The sequence below is a fragment of the Microtus ochrogaster genome, chromosome 26 (genome assembly GCF_000317375.1).
Source record: "Microtus ochrogaster isolate Prairie Vole_2 chromosome 26, MicOch1.0, whole genome shotgun sequence".
In the NCBI taxonomy this organism is placed as follows: domain Eukaryota; kingdom Metazoa; phylum Chordata; class Mammalia; order Rodentia; family Cricetidae; genus Microtus; species Microtus ochrogaster.
Window position 1 is genome coordinate 13,333,713 of NC_022025.1, and position 17,519 is coordinate 13,351,231.

The window sequence follows — 17,519 nt, forward strand, 5'->3', positions numbered from 1 at the left end:
TCTATCCGCACCTCCTTTCTCCACCCCTCCCATCACCACCCCCACATCTCCCATCTCCCCCAGATCCACTGCTCCTCCATTTCCTTTCAGACAAGAGCGGGCCTCCCAGTTATCAACTGAACATGGCATAACAAGATGCAGTAAATCTGGGCACACACTCTTCCATCAAGACTGGACAGAGCAACCCAGAGGAGGAAGAGGGTCCCAGGAGCACAGGAAGGAGTCAAAGTGTGCCCTGGAAAACTGAAAACACGGCGTATGTGATAACGTGAACAGTGTTTACAGCGGCATCCATGGCAGTTCTAGAAGAAACAGTTTAGTGCCTGGGGAGATGTCTTAGCGGTTAAAAACACTGCTCTTGTAAGAGGACTCAGATTCAGATCCCAACACCTCCAGCACCACACACAATAAGCTGTAACCACAGTTCCTGGAAACCAAACATTCTTTTCTGGCCTCTGCGGGCATTGCACACTTGTGGTACACACATAAACATGCAGGCAAATACTCATACATACGAAGTTTAAAAAGATTTCAAAAAACACTTAATCCATCAATTGGCAAATGAATGGAAAAACAAAATGAACATTTATACCGGGTGGCATTATCAGTCTACAGTTTAAAGAGGAAAGGGTCCTGATACCTGTTCCAGGGAGGATGAGTCTGTACCCATGAAAACCGTGAAAAGACCAGACACAAAGGCCACATTTTGAGTTTTTCCTGCACAGGCAAACCTTTTCAAATAAAACAGGTTTAGTAGCTGTGTAGATACTGCAGCCAAGAGGAGCAGTGTAAGAAGAAAGAGGTACAAAATATTCTAAAATTAGAACATGTTGATAACCCAACCAGTGTATATACTAAAATTCACCAGAGTGCTTTTTATGCTCTGTGTATTCTGACTCGATAAAACAGAAATACAAGTATAAATTCAAGATTTCCAATACAAAAGGAAGATTTGCAACTGGAAAAAGCCAAGAAATTAGTACAGTTTAATTAAAGATCAAGTACAAATTCATTACTATTATTTTTTAAATACCAATTTTGTCCATTAGCAGGGTCTACTTTCAATGCCACATTAGTAACAAGTACTTCCTAACATCCATAACGCACTCCCTAATGTTATTTCCTGCTAAAAGAAGCCAGTAAATGTCAAGAAAATGTCCAATGTTCAATTTCAGACCTGGTGTGTATGTGTGTATGTGTGTGTGTGTGTGTGTGTGTGTGTGTGTGTGTGTGTGTGTGTGTTGGGGCGTTGGGGGGAGGAACACACAAAGTGAAGTCAGGACATCTTAACCAGAAAGTAAGTTCTTCATGTTGTACAGGCTCTGATTTTACATTTGAGGGTGCGATAGAGACCCAGAAGATCCAAACCGAGATGCTGAAATATTCTCTGGGCTGTAAGTATATACCACTTTCTATTTTTGTCTCTGTTTTCCCATATTCATTCTCTGTCTGTCTGTACCTTCTCTCCCCTTCCTCCCTTCTTTCTTTTCTTTCTTGCAATGCACAAGTACATTTTTAATAATTAAAGGCTATTAAAATATGTTAGCTGTGATTGCTGTAAGCAGTGGGACTCAGAATTTCAAACAGGAGCATGGTGGGTCAGATCTGAGAGGAGACAGCTGGGTTATAGCTCGGTGTCTGCTCTGAGCACAGTGCCACCCTCGGCAGCAAACTCTTGGAAGCCTAGCAGCGGGTGGACCAAGGCTGCGCATTGGCAGGCTTATGGCCACAGACAAAGCAGGAAGGCTAGCGAGGTCCATATCTTAGCCACCTCTGTCTCTCCCATGGCCCTTGTACCTTGAGAATTCAAGAAAGCTCAGTGGACAAAACATCTCACTTGTCTTTGTAGTTTCTACATAAATCGAAAGTCAAGTCACAGGAGTCCTAGGAGGCATAAATGTTCTTCATCTTCACTACTGAAAACAAATCTCTCATAAAAGAGAACAACTCAGCGTGAAAAATGTATTTGCTTCCTTCAAATTAAGATGCCGGGGCTGAGGAGATGGCTCACTCACTAAGGCTCTAGGCACACAGGCTGAGAAGATGGCTCACCTAGTAAGGCTCTAGGCACACAGGCTGAGGAGATGGCTCACCTAGTAAGGTTCTAGGTACACATGTATGAAGACTTGAGTTTGGACCCAGTTTCCATGTGAAAATCACATGGCAGCACCTGCAGTCCCAGAGCTGAGGAGGCTGAGACACACAGAACTTTGGAGCTCTCTGGCTAACTGGTGTAGCCAGACCAGCAAGCTCCAGGATCAGGCAAGACCCCGTCTCAAAAAATAAAGAGGAGGGTGACTGAGTAAGACAAATGATGACAATGTGTGATCTCCACATGCATATGTGCACGTACACACATACGCGCACACGCATGCACACACATACACACACACGCATGCACACACATACACATGCACACACACGCATGCACACACATACACATGCACACACACGCATGCACACACATACACATGCACACATACACGCATGCACTCACATACACACACACATACACGCACACACACGTGCACATACGTGTACACACAGAGTAAACAATTCACAATCTGGAAGCTTACACTTGGCAAAGCCTCCTTCTCTGTGGAGCTGCAGACTGTTTCTTTTGAGGGGCTCCCTCCATGGCTGGGAACTTTGGGCTCAGTTCTCGCGGATGAAAAATGGTTTATTCATCCACAGCATCAGATGCGGAAAAAAATAGCTGTATTTTCACACTGCACAGCGCAAGTGGGCCCAAGACCCAAGTGTGTCACATCTTAGAAATGCAGAATCAAGCAACACAGCAGGAAGGACAATGAGAAGCTGCTGGAGAGTGTGCACACGAAAGGTTAGAGAGAAGGTCACAGTTCACAACTGTGACTGCACAGTAGGGACCGTGTGAGTCGCCTCGCCGGGAACCGGGACTCGAAGGAAACATTTACTCTGCCGCTGAAAGTTTAACGAGAGTTCATGACTCGTGGCTGACGTGGACTAATATGGAAAAAATTCAAGACATGAGAGCATTCCGAGCAAAGAAGCGGCTCAGTCAGATCTGGTACCAAGTGGCCCCATCTGGAAGGGGTCAGCACGAGGAAACAATGAGGGTTTGTGTGGGTGTGTCCAAGGTGTTCTGGCCTTGCCAACAGTAGCTGGCTTCCTGCAGAAGTGTCTAGCATGCTTCTGATGTCACCTGAGCTCGAAAGTGTCCCTGCATCTCCTCTGCATCTCTTGCTCGTCTCCGGCTCACTGAAGTGATTTCCAAACGCACCCACATTCTCAGTCACACTGCTTCACCCACCTTTGGCCCACATTTCAGGAAGACATTTGTTAGCTCAGCCTTCCGTTCCCCACCTGCCTGAGCTCATCTTCTGCATCGACAGGTTTATCACCAGTATCACGCCTCACTGGTTTCCCCTACATCTTCAAAGTTACACATTTTTTTTCTTGGCCAAGTCCAATTTATCTCCCTGTGCTGTTGCGTGCTTCCCAGGTCTTCCTGGGCATGAAGCCATCAGCTAGGGCATCTGTCTCTCCTTAGCAACCTCCGCTTTCCCTTCATCTTAGCTCAGCTTACACACACACACACACACACACACACACACACACACACGAGCCTTGGCTTGAACTCTAGGTCAGCTGCTTTTAAACTATGCAATGTGGAATGGTATTCAGTCAGTCCACAACTCACTTTGTTCAGTGTAAAAGACAGGGAAACGTAGTCCTTGTCAACTTGACACACACCTAGAGGTACCTGGAAAGCGAAAACCCCAACTGAAGAATCTTCCAGAACCAGACTGACTTGTAGTAACTGATATAGGAGACATCGCCCACAGTGGGTGGTGCAAATCCCTATGCAGTATAAGAAAAATGGCTAAATGAACCCGTAAGCAATTCTCCATGGGTTCTGCTTTTTTTCCTGCCTCCAGGTTCCCCACCTTAAATTCTTGCCCTGGCTTCCCTTCATGGTGAAGGGTAGCCTATAATGTGATCTGAACCCTTCCTGCCCCCAAGGTGCTCATGGTCACGATGGTTGTCACAGCCTCAGAAAGCAAACTGGAATCGTTCCGACCTTATCAGATGGTAAGGCCAAGACTGAATGGATCGAGATACCACGTACTATTTAGTATTTCCGTTCACAGGTCAATGCTTGATCAATGGTGATGGTCATTGTCCTCAACCCACAAATCTGTTCCTGTCCTCACACAGAAGCAAACAAGAGCGAATACTGCAGATGTCCCGCTCCCACGAAATACACCTTCTTCTGTTTTTATCTCTTCTGCTCTCTCTCTAGTCTCTCACCTTCTACACACTGGGCATACCACCTGCTCAGCATATCAGTCCCCTGACTGGGACTGCTCACTCTTCTGCCTTTTAAAGATCTTTCCTTCTCTACTTTTCAGTGGTTGGATTGGGGCAGCACTTACTATAATCTCCTGTTCACTCACCTCCTCCTCTCTGTCTTATTTGCTAATCCTGTTCAGTTACTTCTTCATTCAGAGCCTGGAGCTTTGTCTTTACAAGTTTGACTGGGAATTTAAAAAACTGTTACTTCCCTTGTTATACCTAGACTTTCTTCTATCTTTCCCCCAATAAATAAAATATTTTATAATAGCAGTTCTAAAATCCTTAGCTGCTACTCCTACTTCTGTGTCTCTTCCATTGGTTGCTTTATCTTGTGATCATTAGAATTTTCTCACGTTTTGAATGCCTAGAAATTTGGGGGGGGGTAGACAGACTTTCATTTTTATTTTGAGAATTTCATATATAAACACAATGAATTTTGGCCATATCTGCCCCTCCCTGCCTCACCAACCCCTCCTACGTCTCCCCACATACCTTTCTCAAATTCATACACCCTTCATACATAATTACTGAGTCCAATTAGTGCTGCCAATGTGTACATGGATGTAGGGCTGGCCAATGGGGCATGGCCATGGCCAATGGTCGGGGGCTTGTCCTTGACAAAGACTGATGACCCCTTCCTCAGCAGCCATCGAGTACCTGGAGCACCTCAGCCGGGAATGGGACCTCATGAGCCTCTCCCACCCTGCTGGAATGTCCTCTGGTGTGGTCTTGTGCTGGCAGTCATTTTGTCAAGAGCCCATGGTGCAACAGCCCTGTCATGTCTAGAAGATACGGTCTCACTGCAATCCTCCCAGTCTTCTGGCTCTTACAGTCTTTCCACCCCCAGTTCCTGGATGTTCCCTGAGCCTTATGTTAATCTTCATTCCTTCAGGGGTCCTCACTTTAAAAGTTGGTGCTCCTGGTTAACAAGACAAAACAGAAGCTCACTTTGTTTTTGATTTTCACCCACCCCACATCAGAGGACTGATCTCCAAAATATATGAAGAACTCAAGAAATTGGTCACCAAAAGAACAAATAATCCAATAAAAAAGAAGAGTACAGTCCTAAACAGAGATCCCTCAACTGAGGAATCTAAAATGGCTGAGAGACACTTAAGGTAATGCTCAATATCCTTAGTTATCAGAGAAATGCAAATCAAAACAACTCTGAGATTCCATCTTACACCTGCAATAATGGCCAAGATCAAAAACACTGATGACAACTTATGCTGGAGAGGATGTGGAGTAAAGGAAACACTTCTGCATTGCTGGTGGGAATGTAAACCAGTACAGCCCCTTTGGACATCAGTGTGGTGATTTCTCAGAAAATTAGGAAACAACCTTCCTCAAGACCCAGCAATACCACTTTTGGGTATATATTCAAAGGATGCTCAATCATGCCACAAGGACATGTGTTCAACTATGTTGATAGCAGCATTGTTTGTCATAGCCAGAACCTGGAAACAACCTAAATGCCCCTCGACTGAAGAATGGATAAAAAAAAAATGTAGTACATTTACACAATGGAGTACTACTCAGAAAAAAAAAACAATAACATCTTGAAATTTGCAGGAAAATGGATGGATCTAGAAAACATCACATTGAGTGAGGTAACCCAGACCCAAAAAGACAAAGATTATATGTACTCACTCATAAGTGGTTTTTAGACATAAAGCAAAGAAAAACCATCCTATTATAGGCCAGAACTCCATAGAACCTAGAAAACAATGAGGATCCTAAGTGAGATATACATGGATCTCATCTACATGGGAAGTAGAAAAAGACAAGATCTCCTGAGTAAATTGGGATCATGGGGTCCATGGGAGAGGGTAGAAGGGGAGGAAGGAAGGGGAGCAGAGAATAATATATAGCTCAATAAAAACAATAAAAGTGTTCTTCAGGATTTGACCCTCACTCTATAGAAAACTATGACATCTGGTATTATGGACACTTATTCTGCAGATTAGGTTGGATTAGGTTCTTCTAAACAGCTTTACAATCTACAGTGTGCCATGCACAAATCTCATCACTTCTCACTGAAATATTAGCAATAACCAACTTTCCTGGCTTTATCTACCTTGAGTCTGTTCTATAAACTGCCAGTCATCATAGTTCTAATCCTATTTTAATTGACTTCAGGACTCAGCCCAGTTCTACCACTTGGTGTCCTGTGTTGGGAGCTGTGAACCACCCCCCCCCATCCTGAATTTCTTGTAAACAACTTGTTTTCCTCTGATCTGAGACAGCTTGCAGCTGCTCTGAGCACAAGACCCTCAGGAGTTCCTGATGGCAGTAGAGTGGTTTCTGGTGCGTTTGGCTGGGGTGTGGCTATCAGTTAAGGATCCCTATATAAGCTGCCCCTGGACACAATAAGGGGGCATTTCTGTTTCAAGGATGACCTGTGTCTCTGTGTGTCTTTGTGTGTTTCCATCTTCAGCCCCTTGCCCAGTTCATGAACTGTATGGCAGCGCATAGAGCACAGACAGGTGTGATACGCTACAGTCCTGGGCCTTCGTTTCCCAACAGCTGCCATGCTGTGGGACAATGCTCTTGTACACTGTAAAGATTCGTCAATCCTATTAGTTTAATAACACACTGATTGGCCAGTAGCTAGACTAGGAGAATTCTGGGAAGAGAAAAGGCAGAGATGCAGTCATCATCCAGAAGCAGAAGAAGCAAGATGAGGATGCCTTAATGGGAAAAGGTACCAAGCCACATGGCTAAACATAGATAAGACCTATGGGTTAATTTAAGTTGTAAGAGCTAGTTAGTAATAAGCCTGAGCAACAGGCCAACCAGTTTATAATTAGTATAAGCCTCTGTGTGTTTCTTTGGGACTGAATGGCTGTGGGACCAGGTGGTACAGAAACTTCTGTCTACATAGCTGTTCCTTTAAATCTCCCTCCTGCATCTCTAATGTAGATTAATGTTCCCACCAAGATGTCTATGCCTTAAATCCTGCAACAGGCATGTTTGTTACTTTCCAGAGCCAAGCCATTCTGCAGATGGAGTGAGACCATGGACCCTGAGGGAGAGGGGTACTGAGGATTATCCAAGGGCACCCAATTTCCTCGCCAGAGTCTTCAGAAGCAGATAATCTTTCCTGGCCAGGTTGGAAAGATGGAAAGAAGAGGGAAGGAACGTTTGGAATGTAGGCTGGCCTTTACCCCATTGCTGCTGATTTTGAACCTGGAGGAAGGTGGTCAGGAGCCAAATAGTAGGAATGGCCAGACGCTCCCCTAAGTATCCCTTAAAGAACACAGCCTGAGAAACTATCCAATTTTGACAACTGTGACGCAACGTGGAATTATGACCTTCAGGGTTCCGTGATGGTGAATGTATGGTGATCTGTTAGGACGGTAAGAAAATTCAGTACAGTTCCCAAACGGCTGGATTCTCTCATCTGTGACTTCTGTTCTCTACTCTCAGAGCAGTTAAAATATCCTGGGAGCCAAGGCAGGGCACACGCCCACTTGGAAGGTGGAGACAGAGAGACCAGGAGTTTAAGGCCAACCGAGTCTGCATGAGACCCTGTCTCAGGAAACCAGCCGCTAAAAACGTAAACAAATCGATCTCAGCAGTCACAGTCTGTGGTGACTTTGAGGTAAAACTTCCAGGCAAAATTACTTCTTTCTTTCCGCTGTTCCCAGACGTTCAGGCGCACCTGTGATTGTACACATCAGCCACCGTGACGGACACCATGGCAATCACGTCTCAGACTGCGCATGTCTCATTAATTTTGATTAAACTATTGCTGACTTAAGTTTTTCTTAAAACAGCAATGTACTTGGGAGACCTCGGTTCTTCTGTTTGCTTCTACCCCATCTTCCCCGTCGCAGAAGGCAAATGTAGGGAGACACAGAGGTACGTAATTTGCCCTGAAACGGGATGAGGAAGCGCAGAGATGTACCGGACGAAACTGGCTGGCTTGCCCAGGCTTCTCTTTCCCCTCTCTGTGGCTGGCAAGGCTCTCAGAAGGAGAGCTGGGCTGTACTCACCCAGCTGTCTAGTCGCTCCTTTGGTGGCCTGCCACAGGAATGTGAGGGGGAGAGCACAGGACGCAAACAGGACCTCCCAGGCGGTAAGGTATCAAACACAATGGACATCGGACAGTTTAGGTGGCTAGCTAACTATATGCAGGGTCTCACAGTTAAATGGAAAACATGTAAAGATAAACACACAGCAAAAAATTAAACGCATATCTAAGCATACACGTGCCAATGAGTGCTGCGTCCTTTAAGTGCTGGTGACTGTCTGGTGAAACCGTAATTATTTGGGATTCTAATAATTCCACTGGATCGGACTGGACAAGTCATGTTATTTTTATTAAATTTACTTCCAGGTATTCTAATCTATTGTGAATGGAAATTTCTTCTGAGTTTCACTTGTGGATACGTTATTGCTAGTGTATAGAAGCTGTTTAAAAGACCCACATGCCTCCCAGGATCCTGGGGAGGGGGGCAGTGTTGGCGGCAGCAGGAACAGCGGCCTTGAGAAGCAGAAAATGAGACAACCCAGATGCTTCTGGAAAACCTTCATGGCCTGAACCAATGACTACCAGCGAAGAACTCAAAAGGTCGCACATCTCCAAAAACAACCACGCCGGGTCAGAATACGAGAAGTCAAGTCGGGAGACAGAGTTAGATTAAAAACAAGACCACGGAAGGGCAGGGTGGGGGCAGGCGACAGCAAAGGCGTCCCGGAGGAATTCTGTTTACATGACTCTGACCCCTCTGCTCTGAGTCCTGTGCACACTGAGGCCTCCCCTCTGCACCTGCAAAGGCCTTGAGGGATGTGGGCAGCAAAACCTTGCAAGGGAGCTGCTGTCTTGGTTGACAGAACGCTGCTCACCAAAGGACGGACACACACATGACGATGTGCACAGCTGGCTGTTCGCTCACTTCACTGTTCTCGGATGACAGCCCCTGCCCAGACTCTGTACTCGGGGACCATCCTGTAAACACGAAGGAGCCCAGCCGAAAACAGACTATCTCTGCAGGAGGTTAACCTGGGCGCCTCCTCTCTCAGCTGCCTGTCAATCAGCTCTAGATTGGGAGGGCTCAGGGGAGTGTGGAGGGGCTTTACACCACAGAGGAGATCCAGGTCTTCTGCTGCCCACCTTCATGTCGGGGCGGGGGAGGGGGAGATGGTTTTGCCCAGATTCACCCACAACAATGAGTTTGGCCTGGAAGGCAACTTGGAGCACCCGCACTTCCCCTCCCGGAAGGCGCATTGGGATGGACAATGATGCCTTTAACGGCTAACTACAGGCACGCTCTTTAAAAAGAACAAAACCCTCCGCTAGGCATAGGCATGCTCTTTATAAAGAACAAAACCCTCAAAGTTGCAGCTTCGTCTTCGGCACTGACACCGTAAAATGGGACCTAGGGAGGGACTGTGGGGACACACGAGTCCAGTTCTTGCTGGAGCTGGTAAGGGCTTTTACATCCTGGCGCCATTTGGACCAAAAGTTAATTTTAATTAAATTTATTCTCAAATATCTTGTTCATTTTGGATCTCCTGTGAATGCAATTTTTTCCCTCAATTTCAGCTTTTGTTAGCTTGTGCTGCATAGAAGCTGTTCAGTTTTGGTCACTATATTTGCTGCCTAAGCAGGGGCCTAAACTCAAGAACCCAGGATGAGGTTTTTCATGGGTTCTACAGATGTTCAGGTCAGAACGGATTTGGCGCTTTCGTGTATTTGGTATGTGCTGAGTTTTAGAACACTGCCTGACACTAAACTTTCCGGAAACGTTCACATACATTCTCAGCGAGAGCTCTTAGCCCATGCGCTGAATCCGTGCTAACCGGAGGGGAAGCTCTATGAAGGCCGGGATCGTGTGGCGTCTCGGACCCACAGCGCATGCTCAGCACATGTCCTCAGAGTCTGTTGGAATGCTCAGGGGTTGTGGGATGGCTGGGGGGGGTCAAGCAGACCTGACGGAAGTCATGATGTGTGGCTTTCTCTTTCCACATGTACGAGCCAAGATGAGCATAGAGGATGTGTGTGTGTGCATGTGTGCGTGCGTGCGTGTGTGCATGTGTGTGTGGGTGCGTGTATGTTTGTATGCAAAGGAAAAAGGCTACTAACTTGTTATCAATTATGAATTATCTGATTGTATGTAGAATACACATAGCTCAGAATGGAAGAGCCTTTGAATACAAACTTAGCAAACATTTTATCCTGACAGCTTGCCACCCAGGCAAGTCCTCAACTCAACATGACCCAGGACATATGGCTAAGAGTTATTAAAACAAACAACTTCTATAAACCAGTGAACCAAACAAATAAATCACACAATGCAATAACTAAATGTTTGTATTAAAAACAAAACAAAACAAAACTCTTGGGATGGGGGTACCAGGCAAAATGAAAATAAATCTTTACCAACTCAATGGACGTTATAAAGTATTACATTTAACAAGTTAAAAACTTTTATACTGTACTAACATGAACCAGTTAGCTGCCTTATAAATTTCTTTAAAAGCCACAGTTAACTTGTGACTGAAAGTGACTATAATTCCTGGCAATTTCATAACAGATTACCCTGGAATGTCCCTGGAAAAGGGTGAATATTAAAAAATTAACACAGTTTTCCAAGAAATTCAGTTTTTATGACCAAGACTTAGTTCTTTAGCTTGTCTTAGCTTTTGAAAAAGCAGAGAAAGTCATATCATATCACCAAAATAGCCATAATTGTCCTCATTTAATGCCAACTTTCAGAAACAACGCAATAAAAATAAATAGGTTCTAGTGAACACTTAGCCAAAGACATCTGTTTCTAGTTCACTAAGTTGACTATTACAAAAATTTTGATGTGTTTTCTGGCACAAATAAATAGCCTCACTTAAGGAAGTAACATATTTCCAGTTATTACAAACTGGTTTTAAGTTTAAGGATAAGTTACCTAATTATATAAATGTCCATATCAGAAACAGAAAGTAGAACAGCATCTATGGCTTTCAAAATATTTAAGGTAAACCTTAATCCACGTCACAGTGGTATGATTTGTACCAGAGACTGCAAAGTGGCAGCCAACAGTGTAAACACTCTGGAGGTGTCTGTGTGTGTGTGTGTTTGTGTGTATATGTGTGTGTTTGTGTGTGTATGTGTGTGTTTGTGTGTATGTGTGTGTATGTGTGTGTATGCGTATTATGTGTTTGTGTGTGTGTTTGTGTGTGTATGTATGTGTGTGCTTGTGTGTATGTTTGTGTGTATGTGTGTTTGTGTGTATGTATGTGTGTGTTTGTGTGTACGTGTGTGTTTGTGTGTGTGTATATATGTGTGTGTGTTTGTGTGTATGTATGTGCATGTTTGTGTGTACGTGTGTGTTTGTGTGTATGTGTGTGTATGTATGTGTTTGTGTTTGTGTGTGTGTGTGTAGAACAAAGGTTGACAGCCGTGTCTTCCTCTATCGTTTCCACCTTATTTTTCGGGACAGGGTCTTTCACTGAAGCTGGAGCTCACCAGTTTGGCTAGACTGACTGGCCAGCGTGCCCCAGGGGTCTTCCTGTCCTTGTCCCCAGTGCTGTGGTTATAGCTATGCTCTATGCCCCACTTTTTAAGTAGGTACTGGGGATATGAACGCAGGTCCTTGTGCTGTGTAGCAAGTCCTTTATGGATGACTAAGCTATGTCAGCCATTGCGTGTATTTTTTATTTGCATGGTGCTTTTGAAAAACAAGAAAATTGTCAACATTAAAAAAAATCTAGATTTTGCCATCAATCCCTGAGTTTTCAGCTGTAAGTGAAAATTGTATTAAGTTTGATGATGCTAGGTTCACATTTCAATATCATAACAATTGCTACTTAAAAGAAAATGACTTTGTGGGAGCTGGATGAGGCTGCCCATTTGTAAGGAACACAGGCTGCCCCTTTTGTTCAGCATATGTACCATGTACTAAGTCTCGGGCCATGCCTATCACTTGGTTATTCTTTTGGACCATGTAGATAGTTGATATTGGAACCATCCGTCTACCCACCCATCTGCCCACCCACTTATCTTTGGCGTGGGAGTTTTGGGGGGCGATCCCTTAGGGTTGTCCTTGTCTCCCTTGCTCATTGCTGGACCTACCTGAGGATAAGGCCTTATGACTGCATCTCCCCAGGCTTCACATCTAACATTTTACACTTGCAGAGATTTTCTTGTTGCTTTCCTATAACTTTGTGAAAAAAATCACAAACCTAAACCTGAAACTTTGATGATGAATAAAATGTTATAAGTAACATTTTATAATTTAAATTAGTTATATAACATTTAAAGAGTTATATATACTTATATTTAACATAGTTTTTGATGTGGACCTTGTTGTTTAGTTCCAGTGGAATAAAACGTACAGCATAGAACGATGGAAAAACCTCAAAAGGGTTATAAAGACACGGGGGGCAGATGTGTTAGCTAAGTTTTGTTGGGGCTGAAAAACAGGAAACATTCAGCTGACATAAAACTTTTCTCCATTGCAAATGTTATCCTTGGAGCGGACGAGCCTTTGGGTGCTATCGTTTATGGATTTTAGAAGCAAACTGTAGCTCGTCAGGGAAGTGCAGAAGTCTGGACAATTACCCTAGCGGTCTTCACTTTAGCAGAGGTTGAACAAAACAGGAGATGGGGTGCAGTAAGGCTGTCACATGACGCCATCCTTTCAGGTGTCAAACACCCGGGACCCGGGGACACCAAAGGGGACGTTTCAGAGCAGAAATGCTGGCTTCGAAATGACTTTTGGTAGGACAGAAGATGGAAAATCCTGTTGAGGTTGGGACCGTGCCTGTTTCCCCTCCACTGCTCACTAAGGCCTGATCCATGTGGACTCAAATTCTTGTTCAGTAAAGATGAGCAAGAATGTACACAAGAGCTTCAGAAATAGTATTCCTGAATATTCACCAATTAAATGAATAGTGAACGTGGATTTAATAAATATTTAGGAAATGAATACAAACATAAAAATTATGGATTCTCACCTCTTACATATTGTTTAAAGTGATCAACATTTTATGTACCCAGACATTGCTGCATATCTTATTATGCTGTGAGCTGTCCACATATTCAATACTTATAACATCTTTATGAAATTGGCATTATAACCCAAAATTTATACAAAGAAAACTCAAAGGTCACAGAGTTGGTGAGAAGTTTTTTGGAGACTTAACAGCAATTCTACTCTGTGGGACAGAAAAGCACAGGAATGAATGACCTTGTGGTGTCGTGGAGATTACACAAGGCAGAGAAACAGTGGAGCCCGTAGTGGGGGAGAGCGGTATGCCGAACACTAAGGATGCACAGGGTCTCCTGAAGGAGAGGTCATCTAATTAATTTTAGATATAATAAAAGGTGGGAGAGGAAACAGCAGACAAAGGCATTGAATGGTCTTATGAATAAAAATATCAGTTACAAGGAAACTGTAAAATTCCGAAGGTATCTTGTGAATAACAGAAAGGCATTTACAAATGTAAAAGAAAGAAGTAAACCCTGAGCATAGTTACAAAAGGAGATGCAGGGACCAGGATGATGAGCTTCATGCAGAGGCTTAATTAGTACAATACTTTCCGTTTTATGGGTATAATGTATAACACAATAGGTTAACTACAAAATTTAAAAGTGATCACTGTCACTGAGATTTTAAAAATGTGAACATAAGTGTTTCAATTCGGTGCAGAGACCTTTGCAATTCTAGTAGGAACCATGTCTGGGTCGTTCCCTAAGGAAAAGAGCCACACCTGTTTTCTATAGCCACCTTGCTGGTAGTTATTCTGAAACAATGAGGCCCCACTGTGGGTGGCTGAACGAGTAATTAAAGCAGGGTAATCTTAAAATGGGGTGTAGGTGGATAAAAAGATCCATCTAGAAGAATGAAGAAGTTACATAAATTTGCTGTGGCACTGACTTAGAATTTATAGTAATATGATGCGTTTTATCCTAAAATATTTATCTTTCCCAGTTCTTTCTGCTGAAAAGCAAAGAAGCAAGTCAATCTAGCAGCAACAAATGTCTCTGGTCGACAGATTCCTGTCTACAAATAGAACTTCCCCCTGAAAGAAGCAGCGGGGCCGTTGTAAAATAGGTGTTTGATGTGTAAGAAGCCGTGGCTATGAGAAGGAAGAGGCTAAGTCACTTTGCTGTGTTACTGTGCTACTGTGGAGGTTTGGGGGCCAAGCACTGAGAATTTACTATTTCACAGGCCAATTTCAGTCAGCCAGCACCTCCGAAATTAAGGAAATCTAAAAAGATTCCTATTAATAACAGAGTATGAAAGGGTCCTCATGATCACTGTACAGAAGGAATTCAGGAGCCGGGCGATGGTGGCGCACGCCTTTAATCCCAGCACTCGGGAGGCAGAGTCAGGCGGATCTCTGTGAGTTCGAGACCAGCCTGGTCTACAGAGCTAGTTCCAGGACAGGCTCCAAAGCCACAGAGAAACCCTGTCTCGAAAAAACCAAAAAAAAAAAAAAAACCAGAAGGAATTCAGGAAATGTTTACAAGGTATTTAAACCAGAAAACAACCTAGGAAGAACAAAGGACTGAGCTGTACCTAGACAAATGCCTTCTACTAAATAATACAAATAAACGTTATTCCTGTAGTCTGATAACCATTTAAAATATATCAAAAAGAAGAAAACTCTCAAATTATTCACTGAGATTTGTCAGTACAAAATTTATGAATTACTGGAAATGTAAAAACCTGTGAGCTCCCCCTTTAGATTTAAGGTGTGTTAGACTATGTGATGCTTATTTACACTTATGATGACGAGAGGAACGTCAGTGTGGAAACGAGCGGGCCTATCACCACACCTCGCTTATGAATAATTCAATAAATAATAAAATGTGTTAATTGAAGCTAAAGCGGAAAACAATGCCATCATCAACACTGTACTGAAACACACATTTGACCAGAGAGATGGCACCATTGTTCAAGTGCCTTCCGAAAAAGCATCAGGACCTGAGTTAAGATCCCCAGCAGCTCCGTAAAATTCAGTCTAGCCAGCTGGTGAGAGAAGCTCAAAACCAATGCGGAGAACGACAGAGGAGAACACGTGATATCAACATCCACTTCCGTGTGCACGTCCACCCATTCACATGCAGCCACAGATGAATACTAATGAGCCAATCAATTGTGGAAGCAGTGTGGTAGTATGGTAGGTTTTCTTAAATAAAACTTGGGATCACTATATTAACTAAAATTTTTACTTCTGACTATATACTATATACGAACGCATTAAAAGTAGAGATTTGAACATATGGTTGTACACTAAGGGTCTGAGCAGTCTTACTCACAACAGTATGCTTTTAAAAGAGAAAAGAACGCCAAGGACTGTCACTCACTAAGTGGGTAAATCCGAGCTCCATTCAGAAGGCTGAGAATGGTCTCTATCAAGCACTTCTGTACAGAATCTTGGTACCCCTATAAGAAGCCTATTCGGAACAGATAGAAACTTAACGCAAGCCCTGAAACTACTGGAAGAAACCAGGAGAGACATTTAAAGATGCTGCTCCAGTGATTTTTTTCTGGGTAAGCAGCCCTTCCCCTATCCCCACAAAAGCAGGAAACAAAAGCAAGACTTGAAGTTGGGTTACTTCAAGTTAAAATGCATTGTGAAGGAAACAATCTACAGAGTGATGATGAGCTCCAGAGTGGTAGGAAATATTTACAATACTCATCTGATAGATGGTTAACATCCAGAATATAGAAGAAACTAAAGGAGCAACAAAAACACATGATCCAATAAAACCGAGCAGGTGGTTTGAATATATACTTCTCAAAAAATGAATCTATGCAAAGGTCCTCGATATCATTAAACATCAGGGAACGCAAAGCAAAATCCAACGGCAAATGTTAGGGGATTCAAAGGAGATGAACTAATATGTGTTCACCACGGTGAAAAGGAAAAGCACAGGGGGCCCTCAAAAACTAAAAATCTGTCCGGCTTCCACGTGATCAAACTAGACTATGTCTGAGAACTCAGCGTGACAAACGGGATCATCTGGGAAATGGGCCCCCAGCAAGTCCTCTGGGAGGGCTACTCCTCTTTGGCAGCCATCCTGGAGGGGGAGGAAGCTGACAACAGTGTGCAATCATTCCCTTCTGCTTCCTGCCTGTGAGTGCTGTGTGGCCAGCTGCTCCCAGCTTCCACTGCGCTGATTCCCTATATGAGGGACTGTATGGCCCTGAACACTGAGTCAGAATGAATAAGCTGTGTCTCCTTTACGTTCCGTTGTCAGAGTATTTTATTATGGCACCAGGAAGAGAAACTAAGTATCCAAAGGTTACCCGGGTTTCCAGCTACAGGAAATGACATCAGCGTACCAAGGAGATACTTGTGTGGCAATGTTTATTGCAGCCCTATTCAGGGCAGCCAACAGAGACTTCCGCCTAGGTGCCCATCAGCAGATAATCAGATAATGTGATAAATATTCTTAAGACAGACAAGCTTGACGGAGACAGCCCAGTACCTCACTGACCATCTCTCGTGCTGGAGCTAAAAACAATGTTGACAGCAAGTAGAATAGTAATTGCTGGAGAGTTGGGGCTTGAAGATGGGCAGAGAATGGGAAAACCGTGGTTAGATTAATGTGCACTGTACACACGGGCAGAAGAGCCACGAGGAACCCCATTAAGATGTACAGTTAGTAAGTCTTAACAAAGATTTTTAGAAGAACCTATAAGCTGGGTGAATACAATGAATGGCAATGCATTGTACAAACCAGACTGAAGGCTCCCTCCCTCCGTCCGTGTCTGTCTGTCTGTCTGTCTGTCTGTCCTCCCTCTCTTCCCCCCTCTCTCCAAGACAGAATTTTGCTCTTTTGCTCAGGGTGGTCTCAAGATCATGACCCCCATACTTCTTCCTTCTGAGTGCTGCTGTCCCAGCAACGACCACCAGACATGGCTGCAAAGAAAGATTCTGAATGTATTCATCACAAAACAATGAAAACTTTAAGGTGATGAATATGTTAATTACCCCATGGTGATTAACATCCAGTGCACACAGATAAGTGTGTGCAAATATTAGCAGAAATTAATTTTAACAGAGTCTAAGCACAGCTGGGCAGTGGTGGTTTACACTTTAATCCCAGCACTCAGGAGGTAGAGACAGGCGGATCTCTGTGAGTTTGAGGCCAGCCTGGTCTACAAGAGCTAGTTCCAGGACAGGCTCCAAAGCTTCACAGAGAAAGAAACCCTGTCTCGAAA

General features: G+C 43.8%; 1 protein-coding gene across 1 annotated transcript in view; it reads right to left on the reverse strand.

The window, feature by feature from the left end:
* The window catches only part of Ccdc146 (coiled-coil domain containing 146), a 123,103-nt gene that overhangs the window by 53,638 nt on the left and 51,946 nt on the right, over positions 1–17,519 (reverse strand). The gene's annotated exons all lie outside the window — the stretch shown is intronic.